Source organism: Sturnus vulgaris, chromosome W (genome assembly GCF_052056855.1).
Source record: "Sturnus vulgaris isolate bStuVul1 chromosome W, bStuVul1.hap1, whole genome shotgun sequence".
Taxonomy (NCBI): Eukaryota; Metazoa; Chordata; class Aves; order Passeriformes; family Sturnidae; genus Sturnus; species Sturnus vulgaris.
Genome location: NC_142282.1, coordinates 46,058,789 through 46,086,652, shown reverse-complemented (window position 1 = coordinate 46,086,652; position 27,864 = coordinate 46,058,789). Strand labels below are relative to the sequence as shown.

The 27,864-nt window shown below is 43.8% G+C and overlaps 1 pseudogene; it reads left to right on the top strand.

Annotated features, from left to right (window-relative positions):
- Positions 1-97: 97 nt before the first annotated feature.
- Positions 98-27,701, top strand: LOC148220243 (uncharacterized; annotated as a pseudogene).
- Positions 27,702-27,864: the final 163 nt, after the last annotated feature.

Here is a 27,864-nt window from a genome sequence, read left to right as displayed (position 1 = left end):
AAAAAACCAAAAACGGGGGGAGGGGCGGGGAAGGGACAAAGGAAGTAGATGACGGAGAAGGAGAAAACCCTAACCCTCTCTCTCCCCCATCCTAAAAATAACTGACTTTACTTATATTCCCTATCAGAAGGCCCATCCTTGTCCAAAGATGAAAATTTTCTCCGTTGATGCTGTCCTCTCTGCTGCCTGGATCCTCTTCACCGTGCCACATGCCTTCAGCTGGATCAGTCCACAACCCAAACACAATGTCTGGGTGACTTGAGCAAAGACATTGAAACAAGATAACATGTGCCTGTCTATGGGCAACCTTGATAACCCACTTTCCACGTTTGGTAGGAATTCCCTTTGTAGCAGATGAATGGCCCGTGCAGAACTCAGAGCTCCTCCACACCACTGGTAGGAGACCAAATCCGGTTGACACTTGGGACCATTGGACAAAAATACTGCCAAATCCCCCCCAGGAACCCCAAAAATTAGATTTGCTGGGGTCCTCCAAAGCAACATATTGTGTCAAATTTTATTACAAAAGTCCAAAGCAAAATTGGCCTGAATTGAGTCAAATTCGAAACATATACAGAAAAGACATATCACCCATCAACAAAGCCTACAATTATCCAGATTGGTGCAATCACACCACTCATGCTCTCTCTGAATCCTCCCTTCACCCCAAAACGTTACCCCATGGAATGTTTCTTATCTGTGGTGATCGGGTTTGGGCTGGAATCCCCTCTCGTCTCCAGGGGGGACCCTGTAGCCTTGGCAAGCTTTCTACCCTCAGCCCCAACATTACCTTATTACATAATTGGAAAAAGGAGAGTGAATCAAAACGCGAAAAAAGATCTTACACTGAATTTGATGAAAGTTGTGACCCTAAATTGTACAATTGGAACAAACCCACAAGAGCTGCTGTCTCCCTGTTCTTTCCATGGGTGGCTGCAGCAAAAGCCCTTGGTGAAATTACTCACCTAGGGTGTTGGCTCAGCAAGCAAGCCAATGCCACATCTGCTGCTTTGAGTGATCTTTTAAAGGATGAAGAAACCACGAGACACGCATCCCTGCAAAACCGAGCTGCAATCAACTTCTTGCTGCTCGCCCACGGACATGGCTGTGAAGACTTTGAGGGGATGTGCTGCTTCAATCTCTCCTCACGTTCAACATCCATCCAAGCAAACATCCAGAAGCTGAAGGACCTCGTGAAGGATTTGAAAGTACAAACCACCCCAGATTGGCTCAACAATCTTTTTGGACAATGGGGACTGACGGGATGGGCCGCATCTCTGGTCAAGGGACTTTTATGGATTTTAATCATAGTTGTCATTGTGTTAGTTATGTTTGCATGCTTTGTTCAATGTTTCAAGAAAGTACCTGGAAGCGCCTTTTTAGTAAATACAGAGAGAGGAGTTGTGGAGGGAGCAGAAAACACTAAAGAAAGTTTCTCTGCATCCTCAGAACAAGCTCCTTGGAAAATCATAGCTTAGAGATAAGAAATGGATGGTGAAATGACGAATACAAAAGGAATTTAGCTTCCCCCCTTTGGAAGACCCTCTTATCTCTCTTCAATATTAGTGGTTAATTTTCTTTTAGTATCCATAGGCCAGCTTTGAATGTAAAATCCCTCAGGGATTGGTCAGAAAGTAGAATTCCCTTGGTAATTGGTGCAAATTGTAAAACCCTCAAAAGATATAAAACCGCCTGTAAAACAATAGCCGTTGGTATATGCTAGATAGGATGCCTTCATAGAATAAACTATGGATTTGTGTCTCTCTGCATATGCTGGTCTCTTTTCCCCGCTGGTCTGAGAGCTCACCGGGAGCCACAGTTCTATGTGGGCAAGGCTCGGGAATTTGCTCTGTCGCTGAGGGCTGCGAAAGCAGCCTCAGGGATCCCAAAGGGACCCCAAAACCCCACCAGTGACACCATCGAAAGAGGGCAAACGGCCCCCTAGCAACAGCCAGCGCCTGCGCAGAAGATGACCATTGACGTGTGTCCTAGGGTGATGTTATGGTGTTTGTATCTCCAATCGTGTGTTCTGTTTATGTTTGGTATTATGTCCTGTGCTTTCAGGACTGACTCTGAAAGTGAAGCTTTGTTTTGTCTTGTTATCAGCCGGCTCACCTCCCCCATGGTCTGTGTTTAGGAGAGGTTTAGTTCTGCTTGCCTGCTTGCTTGCCTGCTTGCTCGCTTCTGCCTCTTTTTCTTTCCTTCGCTTTGCCCTTGCTTTTTGCTTATTAGTTAGTTCAGCTAGGCAGTCCAACTTTTTCCCAGGACTGTTCCCCCCCCGCTTCTCCTGGATACCATCTGAACCTGTTCCGGACGGGGACCTGGGAAACACCAAGAAACACCGGGAGTCTGCATTCTGTGACCTGCAGCAGCCATCCCCAGCGCCAGAGACTGATAACTGGGCGACTACTCGCCGGAGAGACTCTCTCTGAGTTTGTCATCCCTTCAGAACGGTGAAAGAGTTTTTTTTGTCAGCTGGTGTTGTTTTTTCTGTGCGGGGGATTGTTTCGCTGGTTAAATAAACAGTTTTTTTTTCCACTCTTCTCTGAGGAAATTCTTCCCGAACCCAGTGGTGAGGAGGAGGAGTCGTGGGGGTTTGCTGTCTGGGAGCCCCTTCCGGAGGTTTTTCCCCAAATTTGCCCTAAACCAGGACAAATATTTTGGCGCCCATCTCGGGGCTTGAGAAAGTGGAAAAAAACCCTGTTCTAATAATAATTTGGTCCAAATTACTTTGTGTTGGTATAGAGCAGTTATTAGCTATGTTGTTGGAATTCATGTCTTTTGGAATGGATGCCTGCATGTGTTTCTGGTCCCTAAGGTTTTCTGAGGTCTTAATACCTCTATGGTCCCTAGGTTTCTTTTCTTATCCAGGAATAGCTCCGGTATTGTCCCTAATACGTAGTTTCTGTAGCAAAAAGGCACTGACCAAAATATCCATCAGGCTGGGCTTGGTTGTAATGGCCTGCAGGAAATTTATAAAGGTGCTGAAGTCTGTTTCAGGAATGTATGGTTAATAGTTATGGTTGTGCACCCAGTTTGTTAGAGGAGAAGCAGGGGATGAGGCTTTTCAGCCTTTGTTCTCCTTCTTCTCCTCTGAATTTGTTACATCCTTATTAGAAAATGTTAAATTTCCCCTGAATGTTAAAGAGACCATCTTTCTGGTGTTTAATATAATAAGCTTTCTCTATACAGTCTGCAGTTTCTCTAAAATGAAAACTAAGATTTCTAAAGGAGCTGATGAGACCCCTGACCCCAGAGTAGAGCCAAGCATGAGAAATCCTGAGTGGTGTGGAAAATAAAAGGATATGGGCCAAATCTCAAAGGAATTCTCTGACCCTACATCCTAGAATTTTCCATGTAAAGAAATTCAGAACCCAGCTGAAGTAGCAAAGTACCTGAAATAAAAGTGCCATGATAATTCTAAGAAAAAAAAAAATCATTACAGTGAGCTGAGCCCTGGCATATGCTTATCGTACCCTGCTAAATACTGTAAGGCAAGAGACAAAAAAAGAGGGACAAGCAAATAAATCAGCCACTATCCCAGTCACTTAGGCTGCAGCCAACACCCCAGGCTCAAGACCAGCAACTACACCAAACAAGAAGCCTAAGCCAACAAATAAACCAGTCAGTAAGCCTCAACCAATGGCTCTTGCTACTAGCACAAAAAGTAGAAAGTACACAGACAAAACCGATCGACCAGTGGATAACGATGATAATGATAATGATACAGGAAAAGGACCCTCAACACCTCCTGACATAAAACCAAGAGTCAAAACAACTAATACAAGATCAAAGGCCAATATTAAGTCCTTTTCCCTAAAGGACCTCTGTGGCCAAAAAAAAAATTACACCCGACAACCTAATAAGTCTATAATTAGTTAATTGGTCCGTCTTTAGGATGCGGCAGGCGAGGCTACAATTCTGGACGGCACTAAAGACAAGCATTTAAGATCCCTGTCACATGATCCAGTCATCAACCAAGGAATAATAAAGAAGCCTAACCCTCACAGCCTCTGGGCACGGGTCCTGGACAGTGTAGCACAAAAATACCTGTGTGCAGGCAATCTTTATATGCAACAAACCCAGTAGAAGACTATAAAACAAGAGATCCAACGCCTAAAAAAATGACAGTGGCAAAGATTATCTTCTCAGGTAACATAACAACTAAGAATCCAGACTTAGTACCATGTACATCTGTAATGTAGCGAAAACTTCTACGGCTTGGGCCCCATAAATATGCTTCTGCTTTAACAATAATGAAGCAGGATAAAAGGGATAAGACCGTGCTCAATATGGCGAAAAAGCTCCAAGCATATGCAAATGCCGTACATGGCCCAACACATGCCAAAATAGCAGCAGTAGAAACACGTCTGCAAAAATTAGAAGACAAGATAGAAAAGAATCATAAAAGACTCAAGGAGGAGATTAAAAAAGACCTTCTCCAAATCTCAGCAGTACAAATTAGAGGCCCTGGTATCCAACGCAGATGTTCCCCCGATGGGGAGAGAAGGTACACCCCACAAGCTAAGCTGTGGTTCTTCGAAGAAAACATAAAAAAATGGGATGGAAAATCTACTGCTGCTCTGGCACAACAGGTGCATAAACTGAAGGAAGGCAAGACTCAAAAAAGAAGTTCCACCAAAAAGAAAGCAGCTCCAGTTACCTGTAGCCAAGCTACAAAGTATAATGATGATGATGATATGTCCAATCCCCTTGAAAGAACCTCTAAAACATATGCCCAAGAAAAAAAAAGATAAACAGGCTTAAAAGAGCCCTACCTCTAGCCAGAAAAAAACAAGGGAAAATCGTGTTTTCTGAACTGTGTGGATTCTTTGGCCTGGCACATCAAAACCACAAAAGTATAAAGCTTTAATTAATACTGGTGCACAATGCACATTAGTCCCATCAAGATATGTGAAGGCAGAATCTGTCTCTATCACTGGCGTGACAGGTGGATCACGGGACTTTTCCTTGGTGGAAGCTGATGTGAGCTTGACTGGAAATGAATGGAAAAAACATCCTATTGTGACTGGCCCAGAGGCCCCATGCATTTTGGACATAGATTACCTCCAAAAAGGGTATTTTAAAGACCCAAAAGGATTCAGGTGGGCATTTAGAATAGCAGCTGTGGTGACAAAGGACATCCAGCAATTGAACACCTTGCCTGGACTGTCTGAAAATCCAACTACAGTAGGACTTCTGAAGAGAGAAGAGCAAAAGGTACCAATTACTACTTCAACAGTGCATCACCAACAGTACAAAACAACTCAAAATGCTGTGGTTCCCATCCATAAAATGATTCAAAAACTGGAAAGCCAAGAGGTGGTCAGCAAAACCCACTCATCCTTCAACAGCCTCATCTGACCTGTGCGTAAATCTAAAGGAAAATAAAAACTGACAATGGACTACCGTGCATTAAATAAAGTGACTCCACCACTGAGTGCTGCTGTACCGAACATGCTGGAACTCCAGTACAAGCTGAAGTCCAAGGCAGCCAAGTAGTACGCCTCTGTCGATATCGCCAATGCATTTTTCTCCATTCCTCTGGCAGCAGAATGCAGGCCTCAGTTCGCATTTACATGGAGAGGAGTGCAGTATGCCTAGAATCAACTGCCCCAGGGGTGGAAGCACAGTCCTACGATCTGCCATAAACTGATCCAGATTACACTAAAAAAAGGTGAGGCTCCAGAACATTTACAATATATTAATAATATCATTGTGTGAAAGAACACAGCAACAGAAGTGTTTGAAAAAAGAGAAAAAATCATCCGAATCCTCCTGGAAGCTGGCTTCGCCATCAAGAAGAATAAAGTTAAAGAACCCGCTCAAGAGATCCGGTTCCTTAAAGTAAAGTGGCAAGATAGACGGCATCAGATTCCTACTGATGTCGTCAACAAAATCACAGCTATGTCCCCACCAACCAACAAGAAAGAAACACAAACTTTCTTAAACACCATAAGTTTTTGGAAAATGCACATTCCTGAGTACAGTCAAATCGTGAGCCCTCTTTACCTAATTACCCGCAAGAAAAACAATTTCCATTAAGGCCCTAAATAACAACAAGCTTTTGCCCAAATAAAACAGGAAATTGCTCATGTGGTAGCCCTTAGCCCAGTCAAAACGAGACCAAATGTGAAGAACGTACTCTACTCTGCAGCCGAAAGCCATGGTTTGTCCTGGAACCTGTGGCAGAAAGTGCCTAGTAAAACTCAAGGCCGACCATTAGAATTTTAAAGTCAGAACTACAAAAAGTCTGAAACTAACTACACCCCAACAAAGAAGAAAATCTTAACTGCCTACAAAGAAGTCCACTCAGCCTCAAAGGTAATTAGCACAAAAGCACAACTCCTTCTGACACCCCGACTACCCGTGCTAGAATGAATGTTCAAAAAAAAGGTTCCCTCCACCCACCATGCCACCAGTGCTACATAAAGCAAGTGGATTTCCCTCATTACACAGCGCACCCAGATTAGAAAACTGAATCGCCCTAAGATTTTAGAAGTAATTACAAATTGGCCCAAAAGTGAAAGTTTTGGTATCACAGATAAAAAACAAGAACCAGTAACACAAGCTAAAAAAACTCCACCATATAACCAACTGCCAACAAAGGAAACACGCTATGCTCTATTCACCAATGGTTCCTGTCGCATCGTAAAGATGAATCAAAGGTAAAAAGCAGCCGTATGGAGCCCCACACGACAAGTCGCAAAAGCCACTAAAGAAAAGAGTGGATCCAGTCAACTTGCTGAACTCAAAGCAGTTCAACTGGCCTTAAACATTGCAGAAAGAAAGAAGTGGCCAAAGCTTTACCTTTACACTAATTCATGGATGGTAGCCAATGCTCTGTGGGGATGGCTGGAAAGATGAAAAAAAGCTAACTGGCAGCATAAAGGAAAACCAATTTGGGCTGCTGAAGAGTGGAAAGACATCGCTATCTAGTTAGAAAAACTACCTGTAAAGGTTCGCCATGTAAATACCCATGTTCCCAAAAGTAAAGCTAATGAAAAACAGCAAAACAATCAGCAGGTAGATCAGGCTGCAAAAATAAAAGTGTCAAAAACAGACCTTGATTGGGAACACAAAGGAAAGTTGTTCCTAGCACGATAAGCCCATAATGCCTCAGGCCACCAAGGTAAAAATGCCACCTATAAGTAGGCACGAGACCGAAGAGTAGATCTAACCATGAACAGAATTTCTCAAGTTATCCATGACTGTGAGACGTGCGCTGCCATCAAACAGGCCAAGAGGGTGAAGCCCCTATGGTATGGTGGGAGGTGGTCCAAGTACAAGTATGGGAAGGCCTGGCAGATTGATTACATAACACTGCCCCAGACACGCCAAAATAAGTGCTACGTGCTCACCATGGTAAAAGCCACCACGGAATGGTTGGAAACCTACCCTGTGTCTCATGCTACAGCCCGTAACACCATCCTAAGCCTTAAAAAGCAGGTCCTTTGGAGGCATGGTACCCCTGAAAAAATTGAGTCAGACAATGGGACTCGTTTCAAGAACAGCCTTATCAAAACCTGGGCTAGGGAACATGGCATTGAGTGGGTGTACCATATCCCCTACCATACACCAGCTGCAGGAAAAGTGAAAAGGTACAATAGGCTGTTAAAAACCACCTTAAAAGCATTGGGTAGGGGATCTTTCAAAAACTGGAAGCAGCTTTTAACAAAGGCCACTTGGTTAGTTAACACCCGAAGTTCCACCAACCGAGCAGGCCCTGCCCAGTCTGAGTCTCTGAATATAGTAAATGAAGACAAAGTCCCAGTGGCACATATCAGAGGTTTATTAAGGAAGGCAGTTTAGATCAATTCTGCCTCGAATACAAACAAACCCATTTGTAAAATTGTCTTTGCTCAAGAACCAGGTTGTACATAGTGGATAATGCAGAGAAATGGAACAACACGATGTGTACCTCAGGGAGATCTGATTGTGGGGTGAGGCAGCATGAGACAGAAGGAAATGTGTAAGTGTCGAAGGTCTAAGCAAGTGAGATAGAAGGAAATGTGTAAGTGTCGAAGGTTTGAGCAAGTGAAATGAAAGAAAATGTGTTTAAGTAAGTAAAAGATGGAAATTTTTACTTGATAAAGTTTTTACATGCTGTTTAGTATGTTCACGATATGGAGATAAGAGGTAGAATGTCATAGGGTGATGTTATGGTGTTTGTATCTCCAATCGTGTGTTCTGTTTATGTTTGGTATTATGTCCTGTGCTTTCAGGACTGACTCTGAAAGTGAAGCTTTGTTTTGTTTTGTTATCAGCCGGCTCACCTCCCCCACGGTCTGTATTTAGGAGAGGTTTTAGCTCTGCTTGCTTGCTTACGTGCTTGCTTGCTTACGTGCTTGCTTGCCGGCTTGCTTACCTGCTTGCTCGCTTCTGCCTCTTTTTCTTTCCTTTGCTTTACCCTTGCTTTTGCTTATTAATTAGTTCAGCTAAGCAGTTCAACTTTTTCCCTGGACTGTTCCCCCCCCCCCCCTTCTCCTGGATACCATCTGAACCTGTTCCGCACGGGGACCTCGGAAACACCAAGGAACCCCGGGAGTCTGCATTCTGTGACCTGCAACAGCCATTCCCAGTGCCAGAAACTAATAACTGGGGGACCACTCGCCGAAATGACTCTCTAAGTTTGTCATCCCTTCAAAACAGTGAAAAAGTTTTTTGTCAGCTAGTGGTTTTTTTTTCTGTACGATGAAGTGTTTCACTCATTAAATAAACAAGGTTTTTTTTCCACTCTTCTCTGAGGAAATTCTTCCCCAGCCCGGTAGTAAGAAGAAGAAGTCGTGAAGGTTTGCTGTCTGAGAGCTCCCCGTTGAAATAAAAATAAAAGTCCATACCTTCATAATTGGATTTTCTTCCAGCAAAAACCATCCTCTCATGTCTTTGACACCATTTTCTATTTACAAGGGGTATTTACAGAGGAAAATCCAGATTTTGGGGGGCTTTCCACCACAAACAGCTCTGCTTGCCATATATTTGGATGGCTCTCTGCACAGGCCTCTTATTTTTTCTTCAGCATTTTCTCACTGGTTTTTCTTCCGGGTCTCCCCCCACGCTGGTCTGTCTCCTCCGTTGAGCACATGGAATGGCTGCTATCATCATGTTGGGGTCACCATATATTACGACAGGGTCATTGGTTGGAGACAGAGACTACACAAATTCACCTAGCGTCCTCAACAAAGAGCACTGAGTTTATTATGGCCACCTCTTTTATAGAGGGGTTTGAATTTCCCGGGCTTACACATGTGATTGCTTGAGGTCTTAACACCGCCCAGCTCCCTGGCCAATGAAACTTCTGCATTTAGGGCTGAATGAGATTGGCTGAGGGTCCCTGTGAAGGTTTGAGTCAGACCTATCCTTGTTCACCTAGGGACCTGTTTATGGAACTAGGCTAGCTGATCTGGGTTTCTTATTTATGGCCAAATTATTTGCCCACCTACGGACTAGCTGTGATGTGACACCCCATGGCCTTTGTGGGCCCTTCTCCCAGCTGGGACTTTCAGTCATTTGGCCACTCAGGAGTTGGGTTAAGGGAGTGTGGAGCACTGCATCCAGTGTGCCCATGATTGGCAGACACTGATGGTCTGGGATACAGGCTCTAGGGATGGGAGTGTATAGGGCAGCGCACTGCCTTACTGGAGCAAGGCCCGACCTGTAAGGCTTTTTCTCGGCCCAAAACAGGGTCTTTCACCCTTCCTCCGGTCTAGCTCAAGTGTTAGGGTGAAATTCCCCTGGGCCCTAGCCACAGAGACGTAGTTAAGATATCAAAAGAGGCTCTTTCCCCTGATAAAGTTACAGGTTTATTTCTCGTGGGGGTGCTGTAAAGTTAGTTTTTTTGTTTGTTGGTTTTCTTCTGTTTCTGGTTGTGTGGACAGTCTCTGGCGAAGTGTCCTGGCTGCTTGCACTGGAAGCAGATGATGTGCTGCAGTTGGTTGCTTCTTGGCTTCTGGTGTCACAGCTGCCATGATTTTTGGGTGTGCCAGTCCTGGATTTCTTTCGTGTCCACTGAACAGTTCTGCTTTTCTGGCGCAGGCTTCCATCATCTGTGCTAAGCTAGGTGCTGGCTCCAGGGGAAGGCCAAGGATAACCCTACGGCAGGTTTCATTAGATTTCCTCTGAGCCATTTCTTTAATTAATTCAGCTTGTAATACTGGATCAGACACTTGTCTTTCTACTTGCATACGAAGGCGGTCCACAAACTGTAAGAAACTCTCAGAAGTAAACTGTTTAATGTTAATATAACTGCCTTTAGTATCTACTGTTGGTAATTGATTAAAGGCTTTTTCTGCAGCATTGCATATTTTATCTAGGACAGACTTAGATAGTACTCTGGTTTGGTTTTCAGGGCAATGCCAATCTTGTTCCCCACATAGGTGTTCATATGTCATATCATTATTATCAGCACCTTTTGCATTATCTGAGCTTTTTAAAAGCTCTTGTAAAAGCACTTTTAAAGATCTTTTCCACAAGCTTTCCCATAGATCATATTTTGAAGGAGTTAACAGACATCGGAAAAGCTCTTTGATATCATATGGAACCAGTTCGTTTGAGTTAAAGGTGGCTCTCATCATGTCTTTAAAGATTTCACTATTTCTACCAAATTCTCTTTGTACTTTACAAATTTCTTTTTTATCTTGGTAGGACAAAGGTTGATAACTTCTTTTTCCGTTTCTCCTACCAAGATAAACTACAGGAGCAACTGATGGTATATACTCTTTCTCCTGGTGCTGACTTTCAGGGTTGGGCATTCCCCCCCCACCCGGCCCGGGAGGCCGCCCACCCCCCCCCACCACGGGAGCACCATCCATCCCCCAGGGGCTGTGAGCTTATCCCTCCCCACCCCCACCGGCACTGAAACTAGCAGGGGCTACATTGCCCTCCCCCACCCTGCAGCAGCTTGGAGGGAAGGAATGTGAAACCGGAGAGGGGGAGGGGTGGTGGAATCCAGGGTTGCAACACCTGTGGGCGGGGTCGCCAGGTACCGTGCAGGGCAGGGTCTTGGAGGGGGGAGGGGGCGGTGGAGCCGAGGGCAGGGATGGGTTATGGGAGGGGACAGGCTTAGGGGCAGGGACCGGAGGGTAAAGGGGGTTGCGGGATGAAGGAGGAGACACGTGGCTGTCAGCGTATCGCCCCCCCCCCCACTCCCTGAACCGCATGTCCAGAGCTATCTGGGACCCCAATCCTGACCTGTCCAGATACGGCCACGTGTCCGTGGCCCGGAGGGGAAGGGAACAAGGAAGGAGAGCTGATAATTTTCGAAAAATTGTCAGAACCGGGATACTGGGGAGGATTTGGGGGTTTAGAACAGTTACAGCCGTGCTGAGCATGCTGCATTTCCAAGGGAGACCCTGGGGTGCTTTCCAGGTTATGGTTATAGGGATTTTTGGAAAGGGAAGGTGAGCTTGAATCATTTTGCTGCTGCTGTCTGTTGTTTTCTGTCTGAATTAAAACTTTCCGAATTTGTAAGAATATCGGAAGGAATACAGAGGCAGTTTTATCTCCATTTTCTACTTTTAAAGTTAATAAATTCCCTATTTCATCCCAAAATGAAATCGAATTTATATTTTGCAATTCAAGGTCAGATTTTTCAACAGACAGCCAGCTGGCAAAACGGGCTAGTTTTTTATTAGATATTAAAACATTTCCTGAACTTAGTATTTCCTTGAGTTGTTTTGTTATACTCTTTTGTAAGGCAGATTGCTGTATCCCCATGGTATTAGCAATTTGCACTATATCCACCCCACTACAGTTAAAACACAGGAAAGGAGTTAGTTGTTAAGACGTACACTACGGTTTTCAGGCTTTACTAGATGCGGAACCGATGTTAATTTCGCCGTTTTTCGTCAGCAAAACCTTATGTGGCGCCCGCGCCGCTGTAGGGACCGACCCCGCCGCGACAACCCGTAAAAACCGCAAAAACTGCAAAAACTCCCTGTGCCGCAGCTTTGAAACCGATCAAAGCTGCCTGCCTGCCGCACCGAGCCTGGGGTGGCCGCGTCCAGCCCCCCCCCAGCCCCCGCGCCGCACCACGTGGCAGCGAGCTGCCGAGCCGTGTGCACGCTGCAAACACTCCCGCGCCGCCTCTCCTCCCGAGAACAGCGCTGGGCCGGCAAAATGCCACCGGTGAGACCCCCCCCGCGGAGCTCCGGGAACCCCCGCCGCAAAGGGACGCTTAACTCACCTTTTCTCTTGCAGGCAGAGACGTCTGTGTACACGGTAGTGGATCCACGTCCCGAACCGACCTGTCTGGGACTGACAGGCTGCCGGTTCGTGCTGAAAAGTCTTCGAACTGCACAAAATGCAGCTTAAAGAAATTTGAGCTAGTTGAATAGCTCCTATTCTGGTCGAATCCCGAAAATAGGAGTCACAGCGAGACGTGGGTGCTTTATAGAAACCACGCAGGTGGAGCGCCAACTGTACGGCTTTTTCTCGGCCCAAAACAGGGTCTTTCACCCTTCCTCCGGTCTAGCTCAAGTGTTAGGGTGAAATTCCCCTGGGCCCTAGCCACAGAGACGTAGTTAAGATATCAAAAGAGGCTCTTTCCCCTGATAAAGTTACAGGTTTATTTCTTGTGGGTAGTGAGTGAAAAGGGAAGGGAAAAGAGCGGAGGAAGAGAGAGAAAAGAGGGGGAAGGACAGGGTAAAAGCGTGGGGGGGGGAAAGAGAAAGGGGGAAGAGAAAAAGCGCGGGGGAAGAGAGTGGGGGGGAAAAGAGAAGTGCGGGATAAGAGAGCGAGGTCAGCGGGTCCTGACCTTTTCTAGGGTCTGGAAAGGGGGGGCGGGGAGAAATTGGATCCCAGCCAGCTCTGTGTGGCCAGGAGGGGAGAGGGACCAAGATACAGGGCACAGCAGGGGTCACGGGATGTACCATTTACAATGTATCTAGGAAACACAACACCGACCTGCCCTTTCCCTCACACATATGCACCTCAAAATGTCTCGAGACATCAATATTTGCTGTCTCTCATACCTGCTCAAGTGATAACCACCAGTGGTGGTCACAATGGATGTGCCTGGTTGTGATGGCTGCATCCAACTCAAAGTGGATTTGGGGGAGACAGATAAAAACGCAATAGCCAGGAACTAATCTGAGCATTGTGCCCATCTAACCATAGTGCTGGTCAAGGTCCAACTCAAGTCAAGTTTGGAAGAAACTAATTTCTGTAGTCGATCTGCAGATATAACTATAATTCAATTATCTTACTCCATAAATACTGGACAGCCCAAGACCTGTTGGCTTGCAACAGTGGGCTGTGTGTCAGGATTTCCCTTTGAGTAGACACCTCCTAAGTTTACTTCTTGAGACTGAGAGATTCTTTGTCTCAACAGATTCTCAGTAATGGATTAATAACATTCTAAATTTTGAAATCTTATCTAAGTGATGTAAGAATTGATAGAACACATTATCCTTTAGGCATAAACCATTGACCAAGTCTGGGACTAAGTCTGGATCCAGCTACACCTAAACTCCCCTCTGAGAAGGAGTTTGGAATGCAAAGAGTTACTTTGTGAACCTGTCCTAGGGTGACGTTATGGTACTTGTATCTCCAATCGCGTGTTCTGTTTGTGCTTGGTATTATGTCCTGTGCTTTCAGGACTGAATCTGAAAGTGAAGGTTTGTTTTGTTTTGTTTTGTTTTGTTATCAGCCGGCTCACCTCCCCCATGGCCCGTGTTTAGAAGAGGCTCGCTTGCTTGCTTGCTTTCACTCCTACTTTTTTTTTGCTTATTAGTTAGTTCAGCTAGGCAGTCCAATTTTTTCCCTGGACTGTTTTTTTTTCTCCTCTTCCTTTCCTGAATACCATCTGAACCTGTTCCGAACGGGGACCTGGGAAACACCAAGAAACACTGGGAGTCTGCATTTTGTGACCTGCAGCAGTCATCCCCCAGCGCCTGAGACCGATAACTAGGCGACCACTAGCAGGAGAGACTTTCTGAGTTTGTCATCTGGCGTTGTTTTTTTTTTTTTTTTTTTTTTTTTGTGCTGGGGAGTGGTTTCGCTTGTTAAATAAACAGGGTTTTTCCACTCCTCTCTGAGGAAATTCTTCCCGAACCCGGTGGTGGGGGGAGGAGTCGTGGGGGTTTGCTTTCTGGGGGCTCTTTCTGGAGGTTTTCCCCCAAATTTGCCCTAAACCAGGACAGAACTTCATGACAATGTGAAGGTCTTCCTGTGATGCCTTTAGTTTTAAGTTTTCCTGTTCTCCTTGGATGTGCTTTTCTGATGTGCTAGGGTGAGGAAGACAAAACAGTCCTATTCTAGTTAAGAACTCAAGGACAGTTTCTCCAGACTTCAGGCCCTAAGCACAAACTACATGGAAAGGTGGAGGGTGGGTTCATGCAAATTAACCAGAACCTATAAAAGTGTAAGATTTTGTAACCAACCTCCTCCTTTCCTTCCATCTTGGAGCCATCTGGGCAGGGGCCACAACTGTGGCACTTGTATTGCTAGGGTGTGGCTTTTGTAGGCCTTTCGTGGGCCTCACAATAAATACCCATTTTGTTCCCCTTAACTCTGTGTGCAACTTCTGTTCCAGCTCCTCAAGGCATCACCTGATAGTTTTGTCTGTCCTCTATGCAGTAAATAATCAAGTACCTTGTCATCAAATCTTGTTAAATCACTATTGCGTTCATTATCAGACTTTATTAAATTGCTGTTTTATATCAGTAAACATATTATTACTTTTCTCTTAGTCTTGGTTTGAAAGACAAGTGTCTCCTAGGGAAAACAGGAACCTCCCTTGGAATAGAAAATGATACGCCCTTCCCTCCGAATTATTCAAACTTTGAAATTAAGGGGCTTTCAGGCAAAAAATATGAGAATAGGTGTCCTGGGTTACAATGTAAAGATGTGTCCAAAAGTATGTATTCTATCACCATCTGTTGAAACGAGGTGGGGCGGTGATCCTTATCTCTGTGGGAGATATCCTCTGCTGATGGGCCATCTGATAAAATCAGGTGTGACAGTCATCTTTATCTTTTCCACAACCCATCCTTCCTCCAGGAAGACATGATCTGTTAATGGGCCATTAAGTCCTACTGTATGACTGATAAAAATACATCATCCCATTGGGAGATGCTCCAGCCAGGAGAAGGAGCTAAGCCATTCCTACCTAGATAAAAACTGAGATTTGGAACACCAAGGCAGCCTTTTCCACTGGATCCCAGAGGAAAATCGGACCTTTCGACATCATCACTGGACCTTCGGAGGAAAACTGCACCTTCTACAGGAGCACTGCTTCAACTGAACCACATCTGTCATCCAGGAGGACTGCAGCCACCATTTAATCTGACTGCTACCAACACCCTGAGTGACAGGGTGTCAGGTTGTATTCTGACTCTGTCAGTGGTTTTCTTTTGTACTATTGCATGTATTTGATTTTTTCTCTTTTTTTCCTATTAAATTCTATTTCTGATTTGGAGTCTCTCACAGGATTTGCTTTCAAACCAGTACATTTTTTGGCGCCCAAAGTGGGGAGAGAAGGTTCTGAGAAAAGTCAGCATTACAATTTTGTATTGTAGAAGCCACCTAATCACCATGATGCTCAACATGCTTACATGTGTCTTATATCTATCTCTCTATATTTTTCCGCACATGGGGAACTATCTGCCGGTTGCAATACTCCTGTGTTCACCAGGGTATGGTATAAAAATTGCTTTATTGGTCTATTACGTCTATTGCATGATAACCTCTGAGGCAATGAACATCATTCGGAATATATACTCAACTTTGTTTGCTTATCCTAGTCTAGGCTGCTACATCTGGGGCCTCAACAATAGCACCCAGCCCCTGGGGGGAGGGGTAAAGAATGATTTTTCCAACCTTTCAGACCTGACACAGCTGTTTTTGGAACTGTTGACTTTTCTCTGGATGCCAAGGACAGCATAATCTTGTTGTTAGTTCTGCTTGATCTCCTCTGCACAGCCTGCAATATGCTTAGAAACAAAACACTACATGGTGCAGTGCAGCGTCTTCTTGAGGAAGAGGAAAAAATAAGTAAATCAACTGCGTCCATGTCTGCACAGAATGTCACAGAGCAGAAAGGAACCAAAAGCACCATCAGCATCTGTAAGCGTCGGTCCGAAGTTTCCCTTGTTTTTACCTCACGATCGTCATAAGAAGACCCCGAGGACCCCCATCTGGGTTGACTCTGGACAATGGTTTTCTGGTCTGACCAAGGTGGATGCTTGCCAAGGGACTAGCTGGAGTGGCAGGTTCTATATACCTGTTTCTTGCAGCAACCCTCACAATCGTCCGTAAATCTCCCGACCTCTTGGCCAGAAGCCACTTGCTTTGGAAAAGGACTATGAAACAGCAACACTCTGGAGAAGACCTTTGAGATCTCCCCACGGATGAAGACCTATCCATTGGCTGGCCCATGAGGACGCCCATCTTGTCTGTTGGTAGCTATTTTCCCCATTCCCCTCTTTCTCTCTATATATATGAATCATTAAAAAAAACGGTATAATCACAGACAAAGACCCTCTAACTAATTAAAGTTAGAAAGTGGTATGTTTATTCACCGTCGGGCAGCACGGGAGTCACCTCCAAAAGGCGAGACCGCCCCGAACAAGGTTCTTTACCCTGTATTTATTCCCCAAGATCTTACATACAATACATATGCATAACCCCAGCACCTCCCATCCCCATCCCATATTAAAATGAGCCCATCAGTCCTTCATGCGTGCGCAGCTCTTCTCTTGAATTGGGTCAGTGGTCTCGAAATGCGTCAGTGGTCTCGAAGGATGAAGTCAGGAGAGTCTTCATCAGGTCTCGGTGACCCTCTGGCACGATCCAAGGCCCCGTGCTTCATGGTTAACGGTTTACTTATTTTACGTTCTTCTGTACGTAAATTTATAATAGCAGATAATTATACCAATTAGCTCAAGCCTAAGCATCTAGTAATTATTAACCTACCATTTACCTACCTAACTTACATCTTGGTCATGGAAATTACTTCTACTCTTAGCAAAAATCTTAACTTTTTAAAACCATGATTCATTCCCCACTCCTTCTTCAAAGTTAGTAAATTCTTTTACTAATAACAATGCTTTGGTTACTTTTCATGCTTTGACAGTTTTGGTAGGGAAAGTTTCTGGCCACCCTGAAAAGGTACCTATTAATATCAATAGGTATTGGTACCCCTCATTCCTGGGTAGTTCTGAAAAATCAATTTGCCATTGTTGCCCAGGCCCATAGCCTTTTTCAATTTGTCCAGGCTTTGGTTTAGGAATATTCTTGGGATTAGTTTGGAGGCAAGGCTACATTGGCAAGTCACCTGAATTACTGCACCTTGCAAGTTTCTGGCCATGATTTGATCTTTCAAATAATTGTACAGAGCATCAATTCCACAATGTGTTTTCTCATGTTCTTTTTTTTTCACTGATAACCATAACATGTAAGAGGGGATCACAAGCCTTCCCTTTCTTCTGTCTCTAATAGCCCACCCCTCTTGGTTATAACTCCTGTTTTCTTCTCTAATGAGCCTTTTGTCCCTTCTATTTTATCTTGGCTTACCTTTCATAGAAATTTGCCCATCTAGAATTAAAGATGCCTCAATTGTTTTAATAATTACCTTACCTTTAGCTGTTTCTATTGCCTTTCTGTCCACCAGCTCATTTCATTTTTCCAATTCAGAGCTCACTTTTTGGTGTATACATGTTGATTTTTTTTTCTTTCAGCTAGCTCTAAGGCCTGGGTTAAGGCAATTATTTCAGCCTTCTGTGCAGAGGTGTTTGTTGGCAATGGTCCAGACTCTATCACCTCTCAGCTTGTGGTAACTGCATACCCAGCATGTCTTTTTCCACTGATGATGTAGCTGGTCCCATCAGTGAACCAGGTCTCAGCATCCCCGAGAGGGGTGTCCTTCAGATCTGGGCGACTGGAGTAAGTGGCTTCAATGGTCTCCAGGGAGTCATGGATCACTGGTTCTCCCATACTCCTGCTGAGGAAAGAAGCTGCATTGACAGTGTTAGTTACCACAATTTCAACATCATCTTATTCTGTTAGTATGGCCTGGTACTTTAGAAATCTTTGTGGGGAAAGCCAATGTCTTCCTTTCACCTCCAGGACTGCAGACACTGTGTGGGATACTGGCACAGTCATCTTCTGGCCTTGGGTGAATTTGTGTGCCTCTTGGATGTTCAGCGCTACTGCTGCAACAGCTCTGAGGCACCCTGGCCACCCCTTGGCTGTCGTGTCCAGCTGTTTGGAGAGGCAGGTGACTTCCCTCCAGTACGGGCCCAGGTCTTGTGCTGGTATTCCCAGAGCAATCCCCTGCTTTTCGTGAGAAAACAGAAAGAATGGTTTACTCACATCTGGAAGTCCCAGGGCTAGAGCTGACATGAGAGCCTTCTTTGGTTGGTCAAAGGCTTGTGTTGCTTCTTTCATCCACTGGAGATCTCTGCTTCCTTTCATAATCAAGGTATATAGGGGTTTGACTAACAGCCCATAATTGTAAATCCACAGTCTGCACCACCCTGTCATGCCCAAGAAGGTTCTCAGTTCTTTCACTGTTTGGGGTTTTGGGGTCTGGCATATTGTTTCCTTGCGATCCCGTCCCAAGGTTCTTTGTCCAGCACTAATCTCATAGCTCAAATAGACAACTGTTCATGTCATCATCTGGGCTTTCTTCTGAGATACTCGATACCCCTGTAGACCCCAAAAAATTTAGGAGGCTTACCGTCCACTCCATACATGCTTCTTGAGTTTTAGTAGCTATCAGGAGGTCGTCCACATACTGTAACAGCTGTCCTTCTTTTGATGGAGCTTCCCAGGATTCTAGATCTTTTACCAGCTGTTCTCCAAATATGGTAGGGGAGTTCTTGAACCCCTGGGGTAGTACACACCATGTGAGCTGAGTTTTACATCCAGTTTTGGGATTTTCACATTCAAATGCAAAAATTTTCTGGCTGGTTTCATGGAGAGGAAGGCAAAAGAAAGCATCCTTCAGATCTAAAACAGTAAACCAGGTTAGTTTGGATGTTAAACGAGTTAACAAGGTGTAGGGGTTGGCTACCACTGGTAACGGCTCGCAAATCTTGTACTAACCTGTATGATCCATTGGGCTTTTTTTACGGACAAAATAGGAGTATTAAAATCAGATTGACATTTTTTAGTAGTCCTATTTGCAAAAAGTTCTTAATTACTGGACTAATCCCTTCCCTACTTTCCTTTCTTAAGGGGTATTGTCTAATTTTAACTGGTTGTTTTCCTTCTTTAAGCCGGATTTGTACTGGTAGAGCATTCTTTACTCTCGCTGGTATATTGGAGGCCCACACCCCAGGGAGCAGCTGATCTATTATTTTCTTAATAATTTCTTCTTTGTTTTCAGCCACAATATCTTTGGTTATTAGCATTACATTTAACAGTTCCACGTATTGCTGATCATTTACCTCCAAACGAGTTTCCCCATTTTTGAATATTATTTTTGCTTTTAATAGTTCTAATAGATTCTTACCCAAAAGTGCTAATGGAGCATTGGGCATATATAAAAACCTGTGAATTCCCCATTGTTTCCCAAACTTTTATTTCAATGGGCTACAAAAATAAGCCCTTTCAGATTGGCCAGTTGCCCCCTTTACCATGACATAATCATCTGTTATTGGTATTAAGGCTTTATTTAACATCAAATATGTTGCTCCTGTGTCTATCAAAACTTTATTTTTTCTTTGTTCCCTACTTTTATTATAATCAGAGGGTCTCCTAGGGAAAGATCCTCTGCTCCATTCTTCTTTTCAATCTCCTCCTTTTTTGGTCATCACCTTTTCTTCCTTCTGGATACTGGAGTTGAAATAGAAATTGCTTTAACTGGAGTGGGGGATGGAACATAGGCTGGAGTCTGGATAGAAGAAGAAATCTCAGGAGGTGGAATGGGACTGGAGTGGGGGATGGGACATAGAAATTTCTGGAGGTGGAATGAGGGAATAGGAGCTGAAGTAACTCTAGCTGGCTTTTTTTTTTTTTTTCAGAAGTAGAAGGTAAAGCGGGAGTTGAGGTTAATAACCATCTCAAATTTGCTTCCCCTCTCACCCCCCTTTGCCTTTTAGCAGGTGGTTCAAACAAATTCCCCAATTCTTATTCCAGAGGGTTAGCTGGATACACCTTATCAGGGTGTGTGCAGCGTTGCTTTATGGAGCATGTACTACAACATTATTTTAATTTAGCCTCATTGTCTTTTTCTAAGACCAATACCAAGGGGTCAGAGGGGGCTCTGAGTCCACAATCTTTCTGTCACTCAGGGTGATTCAGGAGAGAAAAAAACAAAAAAACCCCAAAACACTCAGCGTAAGTCACCTCCTCCCATTTCTGTGTCTCAAAAATAACATAAGCTGTAACAAAGTTTCATAATGTAAATATCCAACTGAGGGCCACCTGGCTCCCCCCTCAAGTTTATAAAGTGGCCACCATTGTGTACAAAACTTTACAAGGGTCTTTTGGTTCTCTGAGCCTCCATACCCCACTAGTTCCTTCCAATGTGCCAAAACACACACCAAAGGACTGGTTTTAGGGATCTCGTTACTCTGGTTAGTTCCTGTCATCCCTGCTTTGATGAGTCTTCCACCCACTGCCCACCTCACCTGGGCTACCGGCTAGCTCCGGGAAGCCTGCATCGGTGAGTGGCCTCTCCCCAGCACCACTCTGGGAGCCGCAGAAGAGGTGTAGCAACAGCTACGCCTGGGCGAGTCGTCAGGGAGGGACAAAGAAGCGCAGGAGAGACCTTTTACGGTTCTGGGGGAAGGGATTTATTGGAGGAAGAGGTAACAGGTCAGGAGGTTGGGAGAGGGAACCGCAAAAGGCAATTTGAGGAGTTCTACACAGGCTTAAGTAGGGGGGAGGCGCAAGGGGAGGGTACAAAACTCTGGCCAATAACAGTTAACGGGGGGAGGTACAGAAGGCGGGGAAAGGGGTACATTGAGCCAATAAGGCAAACCGAGGGTGGGGATACATACAATACAACCAATCATGAATACAAAACGGAATGCTTGACACAGAAACTTCTAGAACAAAGGGAGGGGCTACAAAGGATTGACATCCAGTGGGGCAGGGTTTAGGGTGAGGGACAGGGAAGGTTCTAGATAAAGGGGAGGGGTTTAGGATGACTGACTAGGACAAAGGCGGGAAAGGGAAAAACCATTATGTACTTAAGTTAGGGGAACAAAACTGGGACGAACCATCAACACAGAAGGAAAATTAACATTAAACAACGCAACACAACACTCCTTAACAAAACTGGTACCTCTGCTTTAATTCTTATTATCTTGTCCTTTGCTTCTTGTCCCGCTTTTCACTCAGCAAGACAAGATCCTTACAGTCCTTTCCTAGACTTTTTCTTACAGCCCAGAGCTCGGGTACTAAATGTAACTTTCCACTTATCAGCTCGATCAAGGAGCTGTTGTTTACATTTACTGTGCTGGTTAGCAGAAGAACAATAGTAATAGCATCCAGGCACAAGGCCAACCTCTAGATGCATCAAAAACTGCAGGAAAAATCCTACAAATACAAGATATTTCATTCACTCTTTCTTAACTCTCTAAATTTTCCACAGCTTGTTGCTCCCAATCCAAAGCCACAAGTTCTCCAGCAGATGTCTGATATAAACTTTTAAAATATGTTCTCTTATTCCTCCTGTCTGTCCACTAGTTTACTGAATTCACAAACTCCTATGGGTCAAGCCTAAACCACTGAGGTAAAGAAATTCCTTCTATTCATCTGGTTAGATTGAATCCTTAAACTGACGCTGCTCTTATTCTGATTTCAACAATCTACAAACACAGCCTCTGTACTTAAAATCATATTCATGCCTCATTTCCTAATAAACTCTTTCACTCAGGCTGTGCTTCCCTTATAACTTTTTGCACAAGTCAGAAGTCACTATTGCCTCAGAAATACAGTTATAGTGAATACTGTCTTTGGTAACCAGAACACACACACTACAGTCACAGCAGGGAGGGAGTTTTTAAGGATTTCATGCACCCCACTCGCTTCGTTTTTCCCCGGCCTTTTCAGTCGCCCGAGAACGGAACCGCGGGTCCAAACTCCCACTCACTTAATGCTAAAAGCAGGTCTCAAACAAGCTCTCTTTCCCAATCACTCTCACAATCAGGACACACTCACACAGTTCAACAACCATACACCAGGATTTTGCCTTTACAAGTGCTAGCCCCACAATGCTAGCAAACAAAGCCCTCTACGGCATAACAAATGGCAAAATCTACTGCCAGCAACTACAGACCGAGCCCTTTCGGCTCGGTATAACAAGATTTTCTGCTGGCAACCAAGTACAACCAAATACCAAACAAGCCTTGCAAACACACAGAGGCACAAGTTGTGCGTGGGACGTCTCCCACGACTTACCAACAGCCTTACCTGACCACGTGTACGCCTTACAGGTCACAACTTAAATTGTTTCAATTTCTAAACATACCCTTTTGTCCGGAGTTTTGGAAGTCAGGAGTCCTTGTCTGCTGCTGGATGAACAGTTCGGGCAGCAGAGCCCTCTCTTATCCCGGGGGCGCCCGGAGGAGTCCACTACCCGGGCTAGTCTCACAGCCGAGCAGAGCTTCCTCCTGCCTGGCTCGCCAAATGAATCATTAAAAAAAAACCCATATAATCACGGACAAAGACCGTCTAACTAATTAAAGTTAGAAAGTGGTATGTTTATTCACCGGCGGGCGGCACAGGAGTCACCTCCAAAAGGCGAGACCGCCCCGAACAAGGTTCTTTACCCTGTATTTATTCCCCAAGATCTTATATACAATACATATGCATAACCCCAGCACCTCCCATCCCCATCCCATATTAAAATGAGCCCATTAGTCCTTCAGCTCTTCTCTTGAATTGGGTCAGTGGTCTCGAAGGATGAAGTCAGGAGAGTCTTCATCAGGTCTCGGTGACCCTCTGGCACGATCCAAGGCCCCGTGCTTCATGGTTAACGGTTTACTTATTTTACGTTCTTCTGTACGTAAATTTATAATAGCAGATAATTATACCAATTAGCTCAAGCCTAAGCATCTAGTAATTATTAACCTACCATTTACCTACCTAACTTACATCTTGGTCATGGAAATTACTTCTACTCTTAGCAAAAATCTTAACTTTTTAAAACCATGATTCATATATATATTCCATTTCCTATATCTCTCCCCTCTATCACTACTGAGTTGTTGGCATTAATAAAAATGCACTGCTGTTGTTGAATAAACTGATTTTGTCCCCTGCTATCTGCCTGTCTGCACCACTGAGATCAAATGAACCATCACGACCCCGGCCCTGTGTTGATGGATCATGACATTAAATTGGACTCACGGACAGGATTTTCTGGCAGGCAGAAGGGATGCAAGGTTGTCTGTGTTCTGTAGGAGGGGAAGGACGTCTTGCTCCAGCCGCACCTAGCTGGCCACCTTGAATGGGTGAGCCTGTCTAGAAAGCAAGGTGGGTTTTTCTGATTTCCCGCAAACTGCAGACATCTTGGTGTAAAGCAGCCCCAGACTCGCTTGAGGGCTCTGTCGTCAGAATTTCACAAAAGATCTACTGGTGCAAAAGGCGGGACACTGCTGTTGTTGTTTTTTGTTGTTTTTGTGTGAAAATTCACTACTTGGTGTAGCGAAGAGACAACCCAATGTTTTCTAACTAAGGAGTGCCTCCCAAGTAGCTTCGGTCTCTTCACCCGCACAGGGAAGCGAAGGGGGGCACACAGAGAAAGTTGTTTGGCTGTGTGTGTGTAACTTAAGCAATAGACCTCCCTGTTGTGGTTTTTACCTATCCCTTCACAAAATGACTGAGAATTCCACCTTAACAGATAAAGCTGAATTTTATGCTTTACTAGCTAAATATAGCGTCAGACCGTCCCAAGGTGGGGAGGAATGGGCAAACAATAATTGGTTTAATCTGGAAAATGTGATTGATAGAATATGTTCTTTGCAACATGAATCAAAGTTCAAACTGGGCAAAAATAAAACCATGCTCTGCTCAGTTTTGGGAGCTTGTCTTACAGCAGCTATAGAAACTCGCTCTAAGTGAAGAAGTGAGGAAAGCACAATTATAGATTCTTTACAAAACCTCGTTCAAATTTTGCAAAAATAATTAGTTGAAGAAAGGAATGAGAACTATTTGTTGCGAGATGAGAATCATTTGTTACAAGCTGCCTTAAGAGAAGAACGGGCCAAAAATTCAAAGCATGCTGATTCACCAAAAGAAACACAGGAGAAGGAAATTGTTCACATTGATCAAATATACCCTCAAAAAGACCTCACTTTGATGAAAAATTGTGGGGAACACTGCTGCCCTAACTTGAAACCTCTGATTAAAATAGAATATGATTATATCAATGATGCACCCTCCAAGCAACCTTCTCCACAGGTTCTGGGCAGTGTACCAGGGCAAACTTCTCCACAAGTTCTGAACAATGTACCAAAATCATTCTCCTCCACAGACTCTAGGAGTTGAGCCAAAGCAGTACACCTGCATTAGGTTTTCTCAAGGGTATAAACATTCCCCCACTTTGGCCCACCATGCTTTAGCCCAGAAATTAGAAAAGATACCCAAACCTGACAATATAGCTGTTTATCAGTATATTGATAATATTCTTGTGGGAGGAAATGAAATAAAAGTAGTGGGAGATACCCAACAAAAAATAATCTCCCATTTGGAAAACCTTGTTTTGCAAATTCCCTCAGACAAAATTCAAAAACCTTCTCAGGAAGTGAAGTTTTTTGGAATTTGGTGGAAAGGAGGTATGACATGTATTCCACCTGACACTGTAACCTCTTTAGATCAAATTAAAATGCCTGAATCCAGGAAAGAGCTCCAACAGGCTCTAGGACTATTAGTGTTTTGGAGAAAACACATCACAGTCACTATTGACACCCCTCCACCTCATGGGGTGGCCTAGAGATCCTCAGTTAGGAAGTGGTATGCTCAGATAGAACATTACTGTAACATCTTGTGAATACCAGAAGGAGCTGTAAAAATTCTGGCAATACAAGAAACCGAGAGCTTGGCTAATAGCCATGACAAACCTGCCTTGGTAATTAAAGTAGCGTGTCCTTTCTCCCCTGAACAAACAGCAAATTCTTGGTTCACTGATGCTTTTGCCAAACTAGAGGGAAAGGTGGGGAAATACAGGGCAGTAGCCCTCCCCACTTCTGCTGGTGAACGAATTATTACTGAGGGAGAAGGCAGTGCTCAGGTTGGGGAGCTGACAGTTGTTTGGAGTGTTTTCCAACGTGAGGTACAGAATACCTCTCTTGTTTGTATTTACACTGACTCATGCTGTGTTTAAAGGAGATAGAGAGTGGCTTCCTTTTGCTATGTTTAAAGGAGGTACAGAGTGGCTTCCTTTTCAGCAGCAAAACGATTGGGAAGTTAACAGAATTCCAGTCCCCGCTACACGCTGGATAGTTCCATCATTTTAATCTCCTGCCTCCTGGAGGCAGACTCTGTTGTGTTTACTTTTCACAGAAGAACACGGAGGGACATGAAGAAGAACCCCCTTAGTGTTGGATGACAAGAACAATGTTTTTCCTCCCTTTATAGTAACACAAGGTGATGATGTCACAATAACTTGTAAATTAGTTACTGAGTTCCTTATTGAACCGGCATACAGTTATGGCACAGGACTTCATGACAGTGTTTTATATTGTGAAATTAAAAATTAGAATTGTTGGCTAAACTTTACTGTGGTAGAATTTTCTCATAAAATCATGTGTGGTAAAAACAATATAAAATACTGGGGAGAACTTGATGTTCATGTTGTAACACCTACCACCCAATCACCGGTTATGCTGAGTCTGAGAATTTTTGAAATTAGACCATATGAAATTAGGAAAACTGGCCAACAACAAATACTGTTTAACCCGGCATGGTCTCTTAAACAAATCAAATTGTTAATGCAATGCAATGTCTCTGAAGTTCAGCCAGCTTGTTCACCTTTTTTGCAAACTTCCTTTGAGGGATGGACAACCTGGTTGCAAAAACGGGATCCTTCTAAGAAATGAATGACAAGAGACATAACCGGTGTTGTGGGAACAGGATCGGGAATTTTGAATAGCATCGATTCAGAAGTACTAATGAATAAATTGGCTACCACAGCTGGAGATGTAACCAAATTAAAACAGCCTCTGCAATCATCCTTAACACCTTTAGGAACCTAACAGTGGTTGTTATCAAACATATTGCCAAATTGGGAAAAGGTAAATGTAAATGACCACAAATTGATAATCGATGCACTTGGTGCTACACAAAATAACACCTCTCTGCCTCTCAGCTGTATCCAGGCTCAATTGTGGATGCAGGCAGTTGCTGCCTCAATTATAAGAGAAGGTGAGGAAGGCACTTTTCCCACTGAAGTTCGAAAAATATTCTGGGACAGTGCCACCGATTTTGAAAGAGAATTCCAGTCCTGGTGGTAAATTTTACCTATGACCCCAGCACAAACACAGCCACAGCCTTTGTACTGACAATACATAATGCTTCAGTGCATTCAATATTCCCCATCATTGCATTAGGGTTGAACCATGACGGAGCTATTCTCTATCATTTCGAGCATAGGGAATGGGCCCCTCAAATTGGTGAGAAATGGCAAACTGTCAATTTGGAAACTTGCATTGTCTGGGAACAACAAGGATTTATCTGTGAAAGTAATGCAATTAGAGCTCAGACTATCTGCTTGGACACAAAACAGAATATTTGTAGCTTTGAAATTCATCCAAATGAGATTCCTGAAACAGTACTGGTATATATAGGCAATGGATGTGCATGTTTTAGAACTGCTTGTAATAGGGTTTTTATAGAAAATTTAGTAGTGAATACTAAAAATCATTCAAATCTTTGTGTTTGTAACTTTACCAGAATTGTAGGATGTGACTTTTCCTATGTAGCTCCAGTTACTTATCACCTTTTGCAGTCAAATCACACACTGATCCACCATCTTTTGCCCACTCCCATTGGAATGAACCTCACTCTGGTAAAGCAATTGTTGCTCCACCAAGATCTGATTGAAATTTTGGAGAGGATCAAGAAAAATGGACAAAAAACCTTAATAACTGTCCATCACAATGTGGAACAAATGCATCATGTTTTGGAGAGAGTAAAAAAAGATGCCGAACACAGGTGGCGGGATACTGTCTTTGGGTAGCCACCTACTGCTACGGATGTCCCGAACAAATTGAGTCATCCCCTCATTGTTCTCTTGATTTTGGTTTTGATTGGTTTTGTTTTATCAGCAATGATATACATTATGAATTGGAGAATGATGAAACAGTTAACACAATTGGCATCTGTGATAGATGTACCCAAATCAGTCACTGTTGACATCCCTAAAGTTATTGACACAAAAGGAACTACACAGGTATTCAAAAATTGGATAAACTGTGATATTGACTGAAATAACTTATTTTTTGATTGTGTGGTAATTTTTTAGAATTAAAATAATTTATTCTTTTTGTAATCAAAAATTAAAAATTTACTTTTTTGTGTTGTAATAAAAAAATTGAAAAAAATGTTTCTTTGTAATCAAAATGGAATGTATATTTTAATTCAGAATTGATTATTTGTTTTGTTTTGGTTTGTTTTATCTCTCTCTCTTTTTCCTTTTCCTTTTCCTTTCCCTTTCCCTTTCCCTTTCCCTTATTTTTTCCTACTTTTCTATTCTGTCTGACTGTCTCTGTTTTCCAGGATATGCTACCAACTTGGATGAGTCCTGAAGACTTTGCAACAACACTACAAAGGAGCGCTCTTGAAGATGATTGTGAGTCACAGGGTGGTGTAAGGATCGGTCTGAAGTTTACCTTGTTTTTACCTCACAATCGTCATAAGAAGACCCCGAGGACTCCCATCCGGGTTGACTCTGGACAATGGTTTTCTGGC